The sequence below is a fragment of the Phacochoerus africanus genome, chromosome 3 (assembly GCF_016906955.1).
Source record: "Phacochoerus africanus isolate WHEZ1 chromosome 3, ROS_Pafr_v1, whole genome shotgun sequence".
In the NCBI taxonomy this organism is placed as follows: Eukaryota; Metazoa; Chordata; class Mammalia; order Artiodactyla; family Suidae; genus Phacochoerus; species Phacochoerus africanus.
In genome coordinates this window covers 195,461,134-195,481,459 of record NC_062546.1, presented here as the reverse complement: position 1 = coordinate 195,481,459, position 20,326 = coordinate 195,461,134, and the positions used below count along the sequence as shown (strand labels likewise).

The 20,326-nt window shown below is 37.7% G+C and overlaps 1 pseudogene; it reads left to right on the top strand.

Moving 5' to 3' along the window:
* Window positions 1-948: 948 nt before the first annotated feature.
* On the top strand, window positions 949-13,058 carry LOC125122002 (60S ribosomal protein L7a-like; annotated as a pseudogene).
* The last annotated feature ends 7,268 nt before the right edge of the window (window positions 13,059-20,326 follow it).

The following is a 20,326-nucleotide window of genomic DNA, read 5'->3' as shown; positions in this document are numbered from 1 at the left end:
TTTAATTTCCTTGATTAATGTTTTATAGTTCTCAGCATATAAGTTTTTCACCTCCTTGGTCAGGTGTATTCTCAGGTATTTGATTTTTTTGGGGTGTAATTTTAAAAGGTATTGTATTTTTGTATTCCTTTTCTAATATTTCATTGTTAGTATACAGAAATGCAACTTATTTCTGAGTATTGATCTTATATCCTGCTACTTTGCTGAATTTTTTGATCAGTTCAAGTAGTTTTTGTGTTGAGTCCTTAGGGTTTTCTATGTATAGTATCATGTCATCTGCATACAGTGACAGTTTTACCTCTTCTCTTCCTATTTGGATGCCATTTATTTCTTTTGTTTGTTGGATTTCTGTGGCTAGTACTTCCAATACTATATTGAATGAAGGTAGTTATTCTTTCTTTCTTTTTTTCTTTGGTCTTTTCCAGGGCCGCTTTCTGTGGCATATGGAGGTTCCCAGGCCAGGGGTTGAACTGGAGCTGAGGTCACCGGCCTACCCCAGGGCCACAGCAATGCGGGATCTGAGCCGTGTCTGCAACCTACACCACAGCTCGTGGCAACACCAGATCCCCAACCCACTGAGCAAGGCTGGGTATCGAACCCTCAACTCCATGGTTCCTAGTTGGATTCGTCAACCACTGCACCACGACAGGAACTCCTGAAGATAGTTATTCTTTATATTTGTCCACCATAGCACTGAACACACAACTGTGAATGCTATAGATGGTCATTTTTTCTTTGCCAACAGATTGACTGGCAATATCTATGATTCCAAGGCTATCAGAAATTTATTCATTCAACACTTATTTTTTGAGTAAGCACTCTATTGACAGGTACTATTTTAGGGGATATGGAAAGTGTAAATAACAAAGTCAAAGATTCCTACCCTCATAGAGTTTAACTTTCTGTGTGTGGATGGCAGGCAATTAAAAAGAATATGTAAATAAAGTGATGGCTACAAGGGTGATAGAGAGAAATAAAGTAGGGAAGAACGAGGAAGAGGAAAACCACATTACAATCGCAGAGGATCCCTTCAGGAGAGAAAGCAACGTGTGCAAAAGACTTGAGGTGGGAGAGTCCCTGGCACGGAGCATCTTGCCTAACATCAGTTTCACTGAGGTCAAGTGAGGGGCTGGGTGGTGTGAGCTGGGATCCGCCAAGTCCCAGTGGATGGGTTCTGGTCTTCCTGGTCAGTGTAAATACTCTGAGCCAAAAAGGTATGAGAAAATACCAAACTGATGAGAGCCATAATGCATTTTATCTTTTCATCAAGATCACTTTGGCTATAGTGTTGAAAATAGACAGTAGGACAAAAATGGAGCCTTAAGGAGACTGGCTGGGAATCTATTGTAATTGTCCCAGGGACAGATCATCATAGCTTGAACTTGGGTGGCATCAGTAGAGGAGGTTAGAACTGTGAGCATTCAGACTATATTTAAAGCATGTTATTGCCAAGCCTCTAGGCACTGGAGTGGCAATGTGGAAAGACCAATTGGATAGACAAGTGTGGAGTTCTGAAGGCAAGCACAGAGTGAAGCTCATAAAAATGGCTTATGGTCCTGGGTGAGAGTTCCAAAGAGATGCAGGAGTTAGGGAAGATGTCCAAGGCCTGAACCCTGGAGGATCTAATAAAAGTCAGAGAGATGAAGACAAATCAGCAAAGCAGACTGAGAAGGAGCATCCAGTGAAGCAGGAAGAACAGGAGAGATTTTTAGAGTCCTGGAAAGCAAAAAGAATTTAAGGAGGACAGACATGAAGTCGAAGCTGAAGTTTTTAAGGATGACCAAGGGACAACGATATGGGCAGGCCAATGATGAGCAAAGAGAACATCAACCCCCACTTCCAGGGCTGCTAGCAAAACTCGCTGTAAGATCGAAACACTTGTAGCTCTTGAGTCAGTAAGATCTTAATTTTTAGTTGCAGATAACCCCTTTTAGAACTAGTTTAGTGAAATCAAGGATAAGTCTTGTTAACTCTTACCTGTTATAGTTCTAGGGAAGCTGGTAATTGTTGCTGACATTGCCCATACATTTTGATTTAAAAATAGCCTATAAATCAAAATCAATCAGTTGCTTCAACTTATAAATAACATGCACAGATTATGAGTGTCTGGAAAACCTATTGAAAGGAGAAGTACTGCATTGCTCCCCAAGTTCTAATCATATCCCTCTGATCATAGACTTTAGATGATCTCCTTTGTCTTGTCAGTTAATTTCAGCTACAGAACCAAAAGCAACAAAGAGAGAAGACCCAAAATAAGCCTTTTGAGGACTTTAAAAGGATTCCAAAAATTTTATTGAGTGTTCCTGGGATGTTTGGTAGTTTGAGGATCTCGTGTCTGTTTTAAGAGATTATTTTTGGAATCATAATGAATTTAAGTGTGGTCTTAAAAAAATCACTTTGTACCCTAGAATATGTAATCATCCAAAGAGTATAAGAAGCTCTTTATTTTTTGTTTTAATATTATTCATTACATAAAATAGCATTTGAGGCATAAATGAAAATATCATCTAATTCTATGTATTTTAAAGTATACATCTCAAATAACAAAGAATCAAGATTTCCTTGTATGAGATACTCCCTTGCTCAAATATGATATCTTTGTTTCATTTTAATTAAGTTTTTTTAAGTTTAAAACTTTTTATTAGAGTATAGTTGATTTATGGTGTTGTGTCAATTTCTGCTGTAGAGTATAGTGACACAGGTTTCAAACTTTTACACATATCGATTGTGATATGATACCTACATTTAGAAGATGCAGTTTCTCATTTTAATGCTTTCTTCTTTTATTTTAAAATTTAGTTGTGAAAACCCCCAAACCCCATCAACTTTCATAGTAAACAGAAATACTTCTATACCAACAGTAATATTGCTTTCAAGTGTATCTTCCAAAAGTTACCACTTAATACGGAAAAAAAAATAAGGAAACAATTTAAAGAATTCCCAGAAATTGCAACAGGGTTTACTTCTATGCTGATGAATAGCTCCTTGAGGAAAATCAGCTCTCTTATTAATATAACATCTGGCTTGCATCTTGCATAAATAAAAACACAAGAGCACGATAGAAATAACGCAAAAGGGAAGAGGGAGGAAGGAATGTGGGTTTTCTAGCATAATAATCTCTAACAGCCAAGAAATCAAATTAGAAATGTCATCTAATGAGACTCTAGTCAAGAAAATTTCACAGGAGAAGGCAAAGCGTTATGCGACCACGACAAAAGCAGTGAATCAAGTAATTTAAAATAAAAAAAGAAGAAAACAAAGCTAAAACAGCACACATTGGCTACAAGATTCCATTCAGTCAAAACAGCGACGATCAATGGCTTCTCTGGGGACCACTTATTACTTTAACCACAGAAATTCCATGACTTGGTTAGTATGTTTTAAGAGGCGCTCTACTGTTCTCTGCATGATCAGATTTCTGTTTTTTCCTTTGTGCATTGTCAGTCTGGAAGAAGAGAATACACCTAATTAAAGACATAAACAGAGGCTAATTGTCATTCTATTATGTGGGTGAGTGGAATGGTTCTTCCTCTGCAGGAAATGCCATTTCTGATAAATTTGTAATAGGTCAGCTTAATATTAAAGTTGAATGTCATTGATTCTTCAACAAAATTTTGTTTGATTTTTCCAGATCAGGAAACTAAAGCAACAAATTGAAATTAAGTAGTAACAATGACTAGTATCAAGGAATGAAACATCAAATGTGGGCTTTTAGTGGTGTTTGTTCTTGTTGTTGTAGGAATCAGTTATCCACCTTGAGTTTGAGGAACTATCCCTGGTATTACCTTTTTTGTATGCTCTTTCGTAGTATCTGGGAAGAAAAAGGGGCAAAGGAAAAGGTGGTTTCTGTGCTGCTTAGTGCAATTTCCATGATTTCGGAGACATAAATTGGCCTTAGTAGACTCACACAAATTAGTCTATGTAACAAAATACATATATAAAATAAAATGTTATGGAGTTCCCGTCTTGGCTCTGTGGTTAACGAATCCAGGAACCATGAGGTTGCAGGTTTGATCCCTGGCCTTGCTCAATGGGTTGAGGATCTGGCATTGCTGTGAGCTGTAGTGTAGGTTGCAGATGAGGCTCCGATCTAGTGTTGCTGTGTCTCTGGCGTAGGCCGGCAGCAACAGCTCTGTTTAGACCCCTAGCCTGGGAACCTCCATATGCCATGGGAGCGGCCCTAGAAAAGGCAAAAAGACGAAAATAAATAAATAAATAAAATGTTAGGAAAGTAAGAATCTTATTAAAAATGAAAAACAAAATCTATAAAAAATGTTTCTCTAGGTTTTTTAAAATCGGATTCATTGGTGTTTATGCCGATGAAATTTTTTTCCCATCCTTCTCATATTGATCATTTTTATTTTATTTATGACTTGATAAAAACTTTCATAAAATACAAAATCAGTTAGCATTTTCAGTGATATTTTGATGGTAAGCATTGAATTTTCCAATTATATGTACCAATTTAGCTAATATGCCTTTGAAATGCATAACTGTCCACCCACGGTTTCTGTTTCTAAGGATTTACCCTAATTGAATTAACTATGTGAAACATATGTAAGAAGAATATTTATTTTACCATTTTATAATGCTGAAGACTGGAAACAAACCAAATATTCTCTGAAGAAGCACTAGGTTACCTTTATGGTAGCATAGCCAAGTCATGGAGTATAATTGTGCCGCTTTGGGAGTTCCCACTGTGACGCAGTGGGCTAAGGATTCAACTGCAGTGGCTCAGGTTGCTGCAGAAGCATAGGTTCAGTCCCTGGCCTGGGAACTTCCATATGCCATGGGGTTCTGCTAAAATGAACCAACAAAAAAACAAAAACAACCAGACCAAAAAAACCCAGCCAAACAAACAAAGACCATTCAAAGGAGCTTCTTGGTGCTCTAGTGGTTAGGACTCCATGCTTTCACCCCTGTGCCTGGGTTCAGTCCTTGGTCTGGGAACTGAAATCCCACATCAAGCCTCAGCATGCCATGGGTGAAAGAAAAACAAAATTGCCACTTTGAAAAGGTTGCAAAGTCCAACCAATTCCAATCCTTTGATGGAGCTGGTTTACATTAATCAGTCACTCTACGGAGAGCACTGTACTCCACACTGCAATATAAGACATACACTAGGAGTTCCCGTCGTGGCGCAGTGGTTAACGAATCCGACTAGGAACCATGAGGTTGTGGGTTCGGTCCCTGCCCTTGCTCAGTGGGTTAACGATCCGGCGTTGCCGTGAGCTGTGGTGTAGGTTGCAGATGCGTCTCGGATCCCGCGTTGCTGTGGCTCTGGCGTAGGCCAGTGGCTGCAGCTCCGATTAGACCCGTAGCCTGGGAACCTCCATATGCCGAGGGAGCGGCCCAAGAAATAGCAACAACAACAACAACAACAACAACAAAAAAGAAAAAAAAATAATAATAGCAAAAAAGAAAAAAGAAGAAAAAAGAAAAATTAATCATGAGAAGTGTTTTCTTGTTGGCAGAGAACGTAGGAAAATGTCTAAGAGACTCAAAGCTATTTTGTTTTTTCCTACCTGTCGAGGGTGAGATTTTGTTTAATTTTGTTCTGCAAAATGTATATGTGGACCAGAGTGGGCTGAGAGCTTTGAGTAGATGAAATAGTTTTAGCATTGAAGTAATAGATGAGAAGGTCTTAATGGGGCTAGTGGACATTTTTGAATTAGTTATCACAAGGCTCCCATGGCTGGAGCAAGGTACAGTTTACTGTCATACAGATCTAAAAATTTTAGGATCTTCAAACTCTAATCTTCTCCATCAGTCACAGCAATGCAAGCATGATATTCAAGAAATGGTGAAAAGACAAAAAAAAAAAGACATACACTAGAAAGGAATGTTGAAAGGACGCTGTCAGACACAAGTAGTAATTCTAAGAATTTATTCTTACGTCTCAATTGCATCACTCCCTGAGTTGGTCCCACCCCACCCTAGAGACACCTACACGGACAATACACCCAACCCTAGATCCCCATTTCCTTGCCTGCCTTTGCTTTAGTACCATACCCTTCACCGCTCCTTGGCCCTGCACTGGATGTGCTACATCCTAAATACTGTGCCATCAATCAAACTCAGTGTCAAACATCCTTTTTCTACTACTCTCCACTCAGTTAGCTCATTCAGTTACTCCTAATTCAGAAATTTTCAGACGTCATGGAACGTAGTCCGTTTCCATTTCACTTGCCATCTTTTTCAAGATAAGGAAAAAAAAAATCACTGTGAATTGTCCTAACCTTCTTGTCCTTTTCACTTTAATCTAAAAAAGGATCACCTCTCCTGGTCATCCAGCTTAAAATCTGGACAGATACATCAGTACCTTTAATCTAGGTTGAGATTTGTTTTTCTTTTTCTCTTTTCATAAAATTGGCAACATTTCTATGCAATATCCTCTCTGTGAAATGAGGTTATTGCTTTTATCTGGAATTTCTGTAAAAAAAAATATATATATATACTTTATATTTATATAAAAATAAATATATATGTGTATTTATATTTATATATAAATACATATATATGTGTATATATATACATACAAGTATATATTTGTAGTAATTCTAAGAATTAGAATATACACACAGACAATACTCAAATACTCAAACATATATTTGAGTTAGCTGGTTTGTCATATATCATTAAGTGTATTTAAACATATGAATATAAATGACTCTGAGACAAATTACCCTGAATACAATCTGAAACACATACATACAGATGATAAAGGAGATAAGGAATTATATTAATACTACTAGGAAGCAATATTTTCACTGTAAGGGAAAAGAGACATATCAAAGCCAAGATCAAAATGAAATAAAAACCAGTTAATCCTAAATCTGAATTGGAAATAACAGGATGGATTCAGGATATATTTTTAATGCTTTTTCGTCTCTGCCCACTGAATAAGCATGGAGACAATGATCAATCTGTAGCAAGGAACACCCTGTCAAACCAAAACTGTGATTTCTAAGTGTCATTTTTCTCTACAGGAAACGAGAACACCATGGAGAATGGCAGATTCCAGGTCTGGGACATGAAATGGAGAAGATGATCCAGGAACAGGTCTTCATACCAGGTTACAAGGACCCCGTTAAAGACTCTGAATTGTATCAGGAAGGAGTGAGTGGTTGAGAGTCAACTGGAAAGAATTCCCCCTGGCAAAATGGTGGAAGTTTTGGGAACCACAAATAAAGACAACTGCAGTAACTTGAGAGATGATACATATGTCAAGATGTACATGAGTTTATAATATTACAACAAAACAAAACAGAATGGTTCCTAGCAACCTTTGAAGGAAGTGAGAAATCCTAGTCTGGAAACTGGTAAATAAATAGAAAGAATCAAGCCTCTATCCTCTTTTCCGTGTGAACTGTCCTTGGAGTAATCATCATGAAAAACAGCCTTGGTCGTAAAAATTATTTGAGCCTATAATTGCAGCAGTAATAATGAAATTAGAATATAACAATTTTGCTCCCCCTAATTCATGATGGGTATAGATAATGATCATGAGTGGCTGCTTAAATCCTTAGGTGGAAAGGGTATGTGAATCTTTTTTTTTAAAATATGTATTATTTTATTAAACTATAGTTAATTTACTACGTTGTGTTACATTCAAGTGAACAGCAAAGTGATGCAGTTATATGCATTCTTTTTTAGATTCTTTTCCATTATGAGTTATTAAAAGATATTGAATATAGTTCCCTGTGCTATACAGTAGGTCCTTGTTGGGTCACCTATTTTATATATAGTAGTGTGTACATGTTAATCTGAAACTCCTAATTTATCCCTCCCTCACTCGCACTATCCTCTTTGGTAACCATAAGTTTTTTTTCTGTATCTGCAGGTCTCTTTCTGTTTTATAAATAAGTTCATTTGTATTATTGTTTTAGAGTCCACATATAAGTGATGTATGATATTTGTCTTTATCTGGCTTACCTCAATTAGTATGATAATCTAAGTCCATCCATGTTGTTGCAAATGGCATTACTTCCTTCCTTTTTTATGACTGAGTAGTATTCCATTGTATATTCCATGTATGTGTATGTATATGTGTATATATATATATATATATATATATATATATATATATACACCACATATTCTTTATTCATTCCTCTGTCAATGGGTATTTATGTTGCTTCCACATCTTTTCTATTTAAATAGTGCTTCTATGAACATTGGTGTGCATGAATCTTTTTGAATTCCAGTTTTCTCTGGAGATATGCTTATGAGTGCGATTCCTGGGTCATATGGTAACTCTATTTTTAGTTTTTTAAAGAACTTCCATACTGTTCTCCATAATGGCTGTACCAATTTATATTCCCATCAACCATTTAACAGGATTCCTCTTTCTCCACACCCTCTCCAGGATTTATTATGGAAATCTTTATAATGAATGAATCGAGATGACAATATCCAAACCCACTAATTAATCCTAATCTTTAAAAGTCTTTGAGGGGTGTGTGTGGGGAAACCACATAATAAACACACACACACACACACACACACACAACACAGATTTAAGCAGTAACATCCAAAATGTGGAAATTCTATAAGACAAAAAACCCAGTTTCTTCAAATAGTAAATTGCAAGCAGGTAAAGGGAGGGAGAAACTAGAAGAAATGAAGAGACTTATGAGACAAACCAAATGCCACATGTGGAATTTTTTGATACCAATTCAAAAATATAAACTGTATAAATATTTATGTGACACCATTTATAAGATATTTAGAGAAAATTTGAGCACTGACTGAACTGGATGTTTGAGGTTACTACAGGCTTATTCACGATAATTTTAGGTGCAAAAATAATATTGTGTTTATGCCTAAAGAAGGAAGCGCTCTTATCTTTCTATAGGTGTTTTCTTAAGTGTTTACGGATAAAATGGTATGGTTCGTTGTATTTGTTTCTAAATATTCTGGGGCTGTAGGCAAAATAGATGAGGGGTATAAATAAAGCAGGATTGACAATGTGTTGAAAGTTATTAAAACTGGATGGTTGAAATTAATGGTTGGGATTTTCCCCTTAAAGTTTGTTTATGACATCCTGGCAGATCCTAAAATTATGACTTTTTGTTTGACTCATAGGCCTCTGTATTACGGAGCCTTTTAGGGATTATTTGGATCATGATTATGTTTATGGGGGCCTCTATAGCCTCTCTGTAATTTAAGAGAGGTTTCAACGGCAGCTAAAAAGATATCACCATTCTAATCACCTCCATGAATCAGAATCTATAATTAAAAGAAACCATTAACATTAGCCAGAGGAGTAGATGGCTTTTTAGAAAGAAGGTTGAGATCAACCAAAATTGCCACAATACTAGATATTTTTTAAACCATGTGCTTGACGTCTTCAATTAGGCTTTTAAAAAGGCTACTTTATTTTCATGTATCACTAATGAATAAATATGCACAAGCTATTTTAAGCTGTGATCCAAATTTTGCAGAAGAACCATACTCATTTTGCTTTTCCCTTGATATTTGGTCTTTGCAAAGTAAAGCAAGTGAAAGGGATCCAGTTTCAACTCTTCTATAGGTTAACCCCTTCTTGTTGCTGCTGACCACACCCAGAATCTGAAATGGTTTCCCTTCTTGGACCAGCAAGTATTGCTATCATTTTAGGTATTTTCAGCATTCACTAGAAATCGCTGGATTTTCTGCTTGATATGACACCTCTTAAAACAACAACAATTACAAAACCCCTCAGTTAGCCAGATACGTATATGCTTCCCCACCTTGGTAAGTAGTGTGTGACAAGCTTTTTAAATATTAATTTATATATTTTATCCAAGTGGCATGCACATATACTTTAACATGTCCAAAAATACTAAAAGAATTTTAACAAAACTCAGTGGTTTCCCCCCGATACTTGCTATAAATAAGTGCTCTCCAGCCAAAGACCACCAGGAACACACCTGTGGTTGCAATAATTGCTTTATTCATTGTAGTGAGGGAGACCACACAGCATGGGGACTGTGAGAAGTCCCAGTAAGGTGGTGTTCATTAAATTTATAGGATTCAAGCTTGTATTAGGTGACTTGAGGGAAGGTTTAAGGAAGTGGGTCTTTGCTCTGGATTGGATGCCATTTGCAAGCAGGGGCAATTCTATGGCTATCATTGTGAACTTTATTTTGATGATGGGGAGATTAAAGTGAGGCTAAGATGATTGGTAAAGGGGAAGGAATCACTCATGGTAAGCAGGAAGGAGGAAGTTTTGTCATTTTGTACCAAGAACAATGTTCAATTTCTGGGTTCAGACATGACCATGGAGTGGTTTTGTTTTTGTCTTGATCCATCACAGGCACAGAATGGCCTTGTCTGACATTGATGCTCCTTGAAGTTTATGGTCAAGGGGAAGACAACATACCTTCCAGCTCCCAGATGTTGGGCTGTTCTTCTACTCCTCTTGCCTCACTTCCTCAAGTCCTTCTCTTTCCTTTTCTTCTTCTGGAATTTATAGATATCCATCCTGGAGTTCTCGCTGTAGCTCAATGGATTAAAAACCCAACATAGCGTTTATGAGGATGTGGGTTAGATCCCTGGCCTCTCTCAGCGTGTTAGAGATCCAGTGTTGCCACAAGCTGTCTCGTGAGTTGCAGATGTAGCTTGGATCCAGAGTTACAGTGGTTGTGGTATAGGCTTGGAGCTGCAGCTCTGATTCAGCCCCTTGCCTGGGAATTTCCATGTGCTATGGTTGTGGCTGGAAAAAGAAAAAAAAATACAGATATCCATCTAGATTATATGCACATATAATCTCATATTGATTTCCTTTTATGTTAGATGAGAGTTTAGCTCTTTTACTTTGCCAACCCCATCCTTCTTCTTCTTTACCCACTTCCTAATAGATATCAGTATAATTTTTAATTAAATAAATATTCAGTGTTTCTTGATGCCTTTTCAAATATTAACAAACATCCAGTGAATAATGATGTCTTCCATTTTACTTTCTGTTTTTCTTGAGATTAAGGTAGTTTCTTTTTTTTATTTTTCATTTACTAGGTTATCTTTGCACTTATTGCTAATTCTTCTGACCTTCTAATATCTCCATAGGACAGTTTTCCATACGGTCAATAAGCCCAGTTGATCTACCCAGACTCTTCTTCTCCTGGAAAATTTCTTGTCCTCTCTGGGCTGGTTTTATTCTAGGTCTGCTGCATGCTGTTATCTGGTTGCTACTTCTCTGAACAGTTGCCTTTGGAATTTGCTAATCTGGAGTCAGATGCTCTGTTTTCTAGATGTTATGCCCTGCTCTTTCTTGGTTTACTTGGAAGGGAACACATCCTCCAGTAATTTGGTCAGATTAAAGCTGGCATTTCCGCAGAGGCCCTCCATATGCCTGTTTGCTGTGTTACCCTGCTCCAGGAATGTCTAAGTTTGGGACACAGTTGTCTCCTAAGATCTTCCACTGCTATCTTGAAGATTCTCATCACTTCCCTCCTGGGTTTTCTCTGTTCAGTTATGAATCCCTTATCATCTCTTTTTCTTGGTCTGCTCCCTCTGAAGGTGGAACTCATCTTCCAATAGCCCCTTTAGCAAGAGTGCAATGGAGGGACATGTTTGGAGAACGTGCATTAGGAAAATATCTTTTATTCTATACTGACAGGTGACCAGTTGTTTGAATATAGAGTATGCAGTTGGAATTAACTTTTCTTCAGCATTGCAGAGTCCTGATTTCATTGCTTTGTTGTTTCTTTTGTTGCTATTGAGGAGTCTAGTAATTAGAATTCCTGATGCTTTGTTGGAATTTGCTTTTTACCTTTTCCTTCTAGAAGATCATAGAATATGATAATAAAGAAAAAGTTGAAAGGTTAAAAGTTTGTGAGAATTACCAAAATGTGGTATGGAGTTTAAAAAAATAAGCAAATGCTTCTAGATAAATGGTGCTGATAGACTTGCTCCATGTAGGGTTGCAACAAACCTTCAATTTGTAAAGAAGCACACTATCTGCAAAGTGCAATAAAGTGAAGCCCAATAAAATGAGGTCTGCCTCTGAGGTGCAGTTTTAAGTTGGCAAGTCTTTGTTGACATAGTTTTCAAAGATCCATTGGAATTTTTTCAACCCAAGACATTTTAGAAGGAATTAAGGATGGCTAGAGTTCCTGCCATGGCACAGTGGGTTAAGAATCCAACTGCAGCAGCTTGGGTCACTACAGAAGTGTGGGTTTGATCTCTGGCCTGATGCAGTAGATTAAACGATCTGATAGTGCTGTCGTTGTGCCTTAGAGTCAATCTCTGGCCTGGGAATCTGCATATGCTGTCTGAGCAGCCCTAAAAAGAAATAAAAGGAAAGGAAAGGAAAAGAATGGTGATGGCATTTTAAACCACCTAAATCACTGACATGCCATAGCCTCCTGTGTGTTCCTAAACACAGACTTGACGAGGAACTCGAGCCTCACTTACAGTTGCCCTTTACTTCTCAGGACAGGACATCAAGCCCAAAGGGACCTCATCCACTTTGTCAGATGGCCTGACTACCTCTGGTTGCAGTGGCAAAGAGCTATAAATGAGTTCACCTGGGCCTTGGACAGCCAGACCTTCATCCAGCTGTTTAAGCTGGTGCACAAGTACAGGCCAGACATGAAGCAAGAGAAGGAGAGGTTGTTGTCCCAGGCTAAGAAGAAAGCTACCAGCAAAGAGGGTGTCCCCGCCAAGAGGCCATTGATCCTTCCAGCAGGGGTTACCGCTAGGACCACATGGTGGAGGGCAAGAAGTTTCAGCGAGTGGTGATTGTGAATGTAATGGATCTTATTACCTGCCCTGTGTCAAGAGATAGAGGTTCCCTGCTGCATTATCAAAAGGAAGGCCAGACTGGAGGGTTCAGATTCCACAGGAAGAACTGCATCACTGTCACTTTCACACAAGTTAATTCAGCAGATAAAGGAGCTGGGGCTAAGCTGATGGAAGCTATTGGGACCAATTACAAAGACAGGTATGAAATCTGCTGTCACTGGGGAGGCAAAATTCTGGGTCCAAAGTTGGTGGCTTGTATGGTTTCCTCACATCCTGGGCCCAAAGTTAGAAAAGGCAAAGACCAAAGAACTGCCATCAAACAGAGCTAAGTGTACACCATGAAGTTTTCTGTACATTCAGGTTAAAAAAAAAAAAGGAATAACTTAAGATTATTTGAAAAGGCTAAACCAACAGATAATTGGCTGATCCCCAGGATGTGAGGAACTCAGAAGAAAATATGTTTATTGGGCAAGAACTATGCACTGATCACTACGCAGAATGTCAAAATGACCTCGTAAATATTATTATCTCCATTTTAAAAGTAGAGAAACAGGCTCAGAAAAATTATGTAGCTTATTCAAGGTCCTTTAGCTGGTACAATGAAAAGGGGTGATTTAAACCCAGGTCTGCTGAGTTTCCTCTTCATTATTTCCACGATACCTTGAACTTGTCCTAGACTAAAGGAAATGAAATTTTACTATGGGGTATAAATTCCACAAAATGCCTGGTAGTAGGACATGTTCCCTACCAGTAAAAATAACCTCCTTGGTGTGTAACTGAACTCATACCCTGTAAAACTGAAAACAGTAGAGTTAACCAGTTAAAAGAAAAAGTATTCATTTAATTGAATAAATTAGTAAATCTTCAAGGAGAATTTGATATGAGTAAAGGGCAATATAATTGGGATTTTTTTTTAATTTTTTTTTTTTGTCTTTTTGCCATTTCTTGGGCCGCTCCCGTGGCATATGGAGGTTCCCAGGCTAGGGGTCTAATTGGAGCTGTAGCTGCCAGCCTACGCCAGAGCCACAGCAATGCAGGATCCGAGCCGCATCTGCAACCCACACCACAGCTCATGGCAATGCCAGATCGTTAACCCACTGAGCAAGGGCAGGGACGGAACCCGCAACCTCATGGTTCCTAGTCAGATTCATTAACCACTGCGCCACGATGGGAATTCCAGTAGGGATTATTGATTCTACCTTTTAATAAGTGCTTAAAATATTAGATGCAAATATAAAAGATAAATGTATATCTGAAGATTATATTGATGTAAACTATATATTATACATTACATCAGCTATATCAATATAAACTACATTAGGCACCAAAAGGATAGGTAAGCTTCAGACTGAAAGGAAATTCTTGATATGTAAATTAAAATTAAATCTCAAAGTTCTATTTAGGTTGCGAAAATGTAAATATACGTATTTTTAATCTTTGGTTTGCATGAGATAAATGATACAATTTTTTTGGATGGTATTTTCCAGCAACATTGTAATGGAATTAAGATATCTGAGTATCATGTTTTGCCTGACTACTTAAGAGAAATTATCTTTCCTTTCCTTCAGCTTTTGAAAATAGATAAAAACTTTAAAAAGAAGTCATGCTTGTAGCAGATATGACGAAATGGGACACATGAGATAAAGTATAATTTTACTTGAATTAGTTAATTATACATTGTAGGACAGTCTTGTCTGGACAAACACGTTTTGTCCTTTGTTTGTGCAAACAGTGGTGAAAACCATAAAGCTACGCTTGATCCCAGTTGGCTTGTAACTACTATTTTCATTTGCAAGAGGCCTATGTTCTTACATTCTTGGCTCCGAAGCCAGCACAGATTATGCTGTCTCTGATTAAAAGATGATATTGGCTATCCTTCCCTTGGCCTTGGGACCACCGTGTCTGGGCTATAAGCACGAGACAAAGCTTTTACTCATTCTCTTTAACATCTTACCGTTACCGGCAGGCTTTATATTCTCAGAAGAAAAATGGCAATTAGCCTCCCCACTAAGTTAAAGGATAATGAGAAATTTCAGTGTTTCTTTATTTAAACACCCTTGAAATTTTTATTAGAGAACTCCTATGGTTTTAGATTGAAATGAGGTAAGATGATTTTCACTCTTTGTCGGTGTATTAATTATCTAGGGCTGCCATTACAAATTCCCAGGCTGAGAGGCTTGAACAACAGAAATTTATTTCTAAGTTCTGGAGACTGGAAGTCCAAGATGAAAGCTCAGCAGGTTCAGTTTCTTCTCAAGGCTTCCTCCTTGGCTAGTAGACGGCCACCTTCTCACTCTGCTCTTACAGAGTCTTCCTTCTGTGTGTGTGTGCTCTTGGTACCTCTTTCTAAGTGTTCTCTTCTTATAAAGACACCAGTCAGATTGATTAAGACCCACTCCAATACCTCATTTTAACTTATTTACCTCTTTAGAAACTATTTTTTTCTTTTTCTTTTTTTATTATTCAATGAATTTATTACATTTATAGTTGTACAATGATCATCACAATCCATTTTTATAGGATTTCCAACCCACAACCCCAGCACATCCCCCCACTCTCCAAACTGTCTCCTCTGGAGACCATAAGTGTTTCAAAGTCTGTGAGTCAGTATCTGTTCTGCAAAGAAGTTCAGTCTGTCCTTTTTTCAGATTCCATATGTCAGTGAAGGCATTTGATGTTGGTGTCTCATTGTATAGCTGACTTCACTTAGCCTGATAATTTCTAGGTCCATCCATGTTGCTAAAAATGCTGGTATTTCATTCCTTTTAATGGCTGAGTAATATTCCATCGTGTATATGTACCACATCTTGATCCACTCCTCTGTCAGTGGACATTTAGGTTGTTTTCATGTCTTGGCTATTGAAAATAGTGCTGCAATGAACATTGGAATACATGTGTCTTTTTGAGTCATGGTTTTCTCTGGATAGATGCCCAGGAGTGGGATTGCAAGATCAAATGGTAGTTCTATGTGTAGTTTTCTGAGGCATCTCCATACTGTTTTCCACAGCGGTTGCACCAATTTACAATCCCACCAACAGTGTACTAGGGTTCCTTTTTCTACACACCCTCTCCGGCACTTATTGTTTGTAGACTTTTTAATGATGGCCATTCTGGCTGGTGTAAGGTGGTACCTCATAGTGGTTTTGATTTGCATTTCTCTAATAATGAGTGGTATTGAACATTTTTTCATGTGTTTTTTGGCCATCTGTATGTCTTCTTTGGAGAATTGTCTGTTTAGATCTTCTGCCCATTTTTGGGTGGGGTTGTTTGTTTTTTTGGTATGGAGTGGTGGGAGGTGTTTATAGATTGTGGAGATTAATCCCTTGTCCATCGATTCATTTGCAAAGATGTTCTCCCATTTTGTGGGTTGTCTTTTCATTTTGTTTAGGGTTTCCTTTGCCGTGCTGAAACTTTTAAGTTTAATTAAGTCCCATTTGTTTATTTTTATTTTTAATGTCATAACTCTAAGGGGTGGATCTGAGAAGATGTTGCTGTTGTTTATGTTGGAGAGTGTTTGGCCTGTATTTTCCTCTTAAGAGTTTTATAGTGTCTGGTCTTATATCTAGGTCTTTAATCCATTTGGAGTTTCTTTTTGTGTATGGTGTTAGGGAGTGTTCTAATTTCATTCTTTTCCATGTGGCTGTCCTGTTTTCCCAGCACCACCTATTGAACAGACTGTCTTTTCTCCATTGTATATTCTTGCCTCCTTGGTCATAGATTAGTTGGCTGTAGGTGCATGGGTTTAGAGACTATCTTCAAATACAATCACATTCTGAGGTATCAGAGATGAAGACACCAAAATGTGAATTTTGGAGAACATGATTCAGCCTAGAGGCATTGGGATGCTCATGTTTCAAGACATATAAGAGATATTGGAACAACCTAACTTCGAACTTTTTTGACAAAATACTAGCAATTCCATTAAAATTTAGTTGGTAAAAATCTTTCTGAATGTTCTCTGTGTTTCCCTATTAATTGTCAGGTACATTTCCTTATCTCTTCCTTTTTAATGGATTTACTCTCCCAATGAGTTTGTCAGCTATTTATGCTTATGCTAAATTCTTCCTAATTCCATTCCACTATCTTGTTGACACCAAGTTTTTTTCCATTGTACTCCTACTGACACTTCTTTAAGATTACATATATCCCACTTTTTATATCCCCTCATTGGCAACCACACTCCTTTTTTTGTTTTATAGCTATTTCACAGAAGTTATGTCTACATTACATAGATATTATCTCTTTCAATAATGAAAACAACACAATGGATTCTCTTTCCATTGAAGATGGAATGAACATGACTTCCATTACAATAGCAGGAAAACAATGGAGAAACTAAAAATTGTACTTTTTAAAAAGTCATCAAAGTACGGTGAATACATAGAAGTCTAAATGAACTAAATTCCAAACAAGGATAAACCCCTTGTAGAAGGGTGAAGTACAGCAGCCATGCTCTTACATGGCACCATTCCTAGTCATGGTACTGGCAACAGCTAGGGAGATACTTAAGCAGAGAGACTTTTCTGGGCAAAGAGAAATGAGTTAAAGTTTGATGGATAGACTGGCCTGGCATCATAGATAGATGTCTGGAGAAGCACAAGTGCCAAAATAAATCCCTCATTCTGAAAATTCTCATGCTCAGGGAATCTTGCTGATTTCCCACTTGGGAGATCTTGCATCACACACAAGACTGAAATTTAATCTAGAAGTGAGCTGAGACTAACCTATTTCTTCCCAACTCAAACTCTAATAAGATTGAAGAAATGAGCCCTTCAGAAATCAGTAAGGGCAGTTCAGGAGTTGGCGTGTAAGGCAACAAGAGATTTGCGCACAGCCAGCCCTTCATATTGCACACATGGAACCTGCAGATAGAGAGGACCTATTGCACTATGCAATTTTATATAAAGGGCTTGAGCAGTCCTGAAATTTTGTAGATGCAGGGATCATGGAACCAATTCCTCTGCAGATGCTGAGAGATGACTGTAATCTCACTTGAAACTAGATATAAACTGAGAGTTGGAATAAATATAAACAGATTACAACTAGACATATTAAAACTGCTGAAAACCAAGGAAAAATGAGAAAAATCATAAATTTTGGACCATAATGATACCTAAGTGGTCAGCCTTCACCCTTGCTGCCTGGCAGAGAAACATGTGATTACTCTTAGGGTAAAACAAAACAAAGCAAAAACATGCCTTAGTCTCTACTGTTCCTTTATACAAAACACGTGAAATACATGAAAAAATTATGAGATTTAAAAATAATCAGAGAAATGTGACCCATAATCAAGCAGCAAATTCATGGGTTACTTTGATTTTTGAATAAACAGATAAGTAATTTAAAAATAATAATTATGAAGTGGTTAAAACATTTAGAAGAAAAATGGATAATGTGAATGACCAGATAGAGAATTTCAGCAGAAACTCTAATATTAAACCAATTGGAAATTCTAGAACTGAAAATTAAAATATATGAGACGATGACTTCATTGGGTAGATTTAATATGATTTTGAATAGCAGAAGAGAGGAAGAACCAGGAAGTCAGAGATAGGCCAGTTGAAAGTCAGAATAAATATTCACAGACCACAACTAGATGCATTAAAGCAAAACTGCTGAAAACCAAGGAAAAAGAAAAATCAGGAGTTCCTGTCATGGCCCAGTAGAAATGAATCCAACTAGGAACCATGAGGTTGTGAGTTCAATCCCTCGCCTTGCTCAGTGGGTTAAGGATCCGCTGTTGCTGTGAGCTGTAGTATAGGTTGCAGACGCAGCTCGGATCTGGCATTGCTGTGGCTGTGGCCTAGGCCGGCAGCTACAGGTCCAATTAGACCCCTAGCCTGGGAACCTCCATATGCCCACAGGTGCGGCCATAAAAAGACAAAAAAAGGCAAAAAAGAAAAAGAAAAATCACAAATTCTTCCAAAATAAGAAGTGAGAGCATGTTCAGGTGAACAATAAGAATGACGGCTGGTTTCTCAACAGAAACAATGGGAGCCAAAAGACAGTACAAAGAAAAAAATCATGAAGCCATAATTCTACATCTAACAAAAGGATTCATCATGAAGGTAAAATAGAAACACTTGCAGGCTAACAGAAACTTCCGCTGTCTCTGTGGCTTTGTTGGTTTGATCCCTGGCCCAGTGTGGTGGGCTAAGGGCCTGGTGTTCTTGCAGCTATGGAATGGGTTGCAGATGGGGCTCGGATTTGATCCCTGGCCCAGGGAACTTCCATATGCCAGAGGTGAAGTTGAAAAAGGAAGAAGTAACCTATCACCAGTGAACATTTTCGGAGACAGAGTGAAAATACTTTCCAGCTATGAGGCTACCATAACCATGACAGCCTGATGCTAGAAACCTGAATAAAATATTATAAGGAAAAAAACCCACAAGCTAGCAGCCTTAAGATTGTAGATGCAAAAATCCCTTAAAATATTGTTAAATTAAATCCAGCAACATATAAAAAGGGTAATATCTTATGACCAAGTGAAAATTATTCCATCAATGAAAGATTTTTTGTTGTGTTGATTTTTCACAAGATATTTTTTAAACATTCCAAAATCCATTAGTTCAAATCACAACACACGCATGCACCAAAATAAATCAGAATAAAATTTCAGTTTAATAGATTTTAAAAATCTATTTGACAAATTTCAACACCCACTTATGATGAAAAACTCTTAGTATCCATGAGGATGTGGGTTTGATCCCTGGCTTCACTCAGTGGATTAAGGATCTGGTTGCTGTGAGCTGTGGTATAGGTCACACATGCAGCTTGGATCCCACGTTGTTGTGGCTGTGGTGTAGGCTGGCAGCTGCAGCTCCTAATTGACCCGTAGCCTGGGAACTTCCATATGCCACCATGAGTGGGGGCCTTAAAAAAAAATAAAATGAAAGGAGAAATCAGAAGAATGGTTACTTAGAGACTTAGAGGAGGGATTTTCTGAAAAGAAAAAAGAAGGAATACTGTGGGATGAACTATATCAATTTTCAATCTTGTCCAACTAAAATTAACCTTTTATTCCTACCTTGGATTAATCCAATAATCTTAAGTAGAGTCAGAAAATAATGAAGAACAACCATAAGGTATTAATCCATAAACAAGGTTAGAGGGAAATTCTTATTTTCTTTGACATATATTCTTAGATGCTAGATTCCTAGATGACTTTCTCTCTGCACTTACTTGTTTCTTTTCATCTTCTTTTGCTTCACTATGAGGAGGAAGAGAAGTTTCTCTATCAGCTTCTAAAGCAAAATAGGCTTTTGTGACCCTTCCTGATGAAAGCCCAACTGAAGATGTTTCATTTATAGCCCACTGCTGCTAGCAACCAGTGGGTGGCTGAATGAAGGAACTGGAATAGCTAGTATTCAGTATTCACCCAACAAGTAAATTCACTTACTACATGTGCTTCCTCCACGGAAATTTGGCAGTGCAGTGGAGCCAAATACGAAGGCTTCCTGAAAGAGAAGGCAGAGTTTTTTTGAAGGTGGAGAGATCCTTGGTACATGACAGGCTGAACTCTTAGACTTAAGAAGTGAGGACAGAAACGTAGATAGTTGTTTTGAACAGAAAATATATTTGAAATTAATAGCTTACC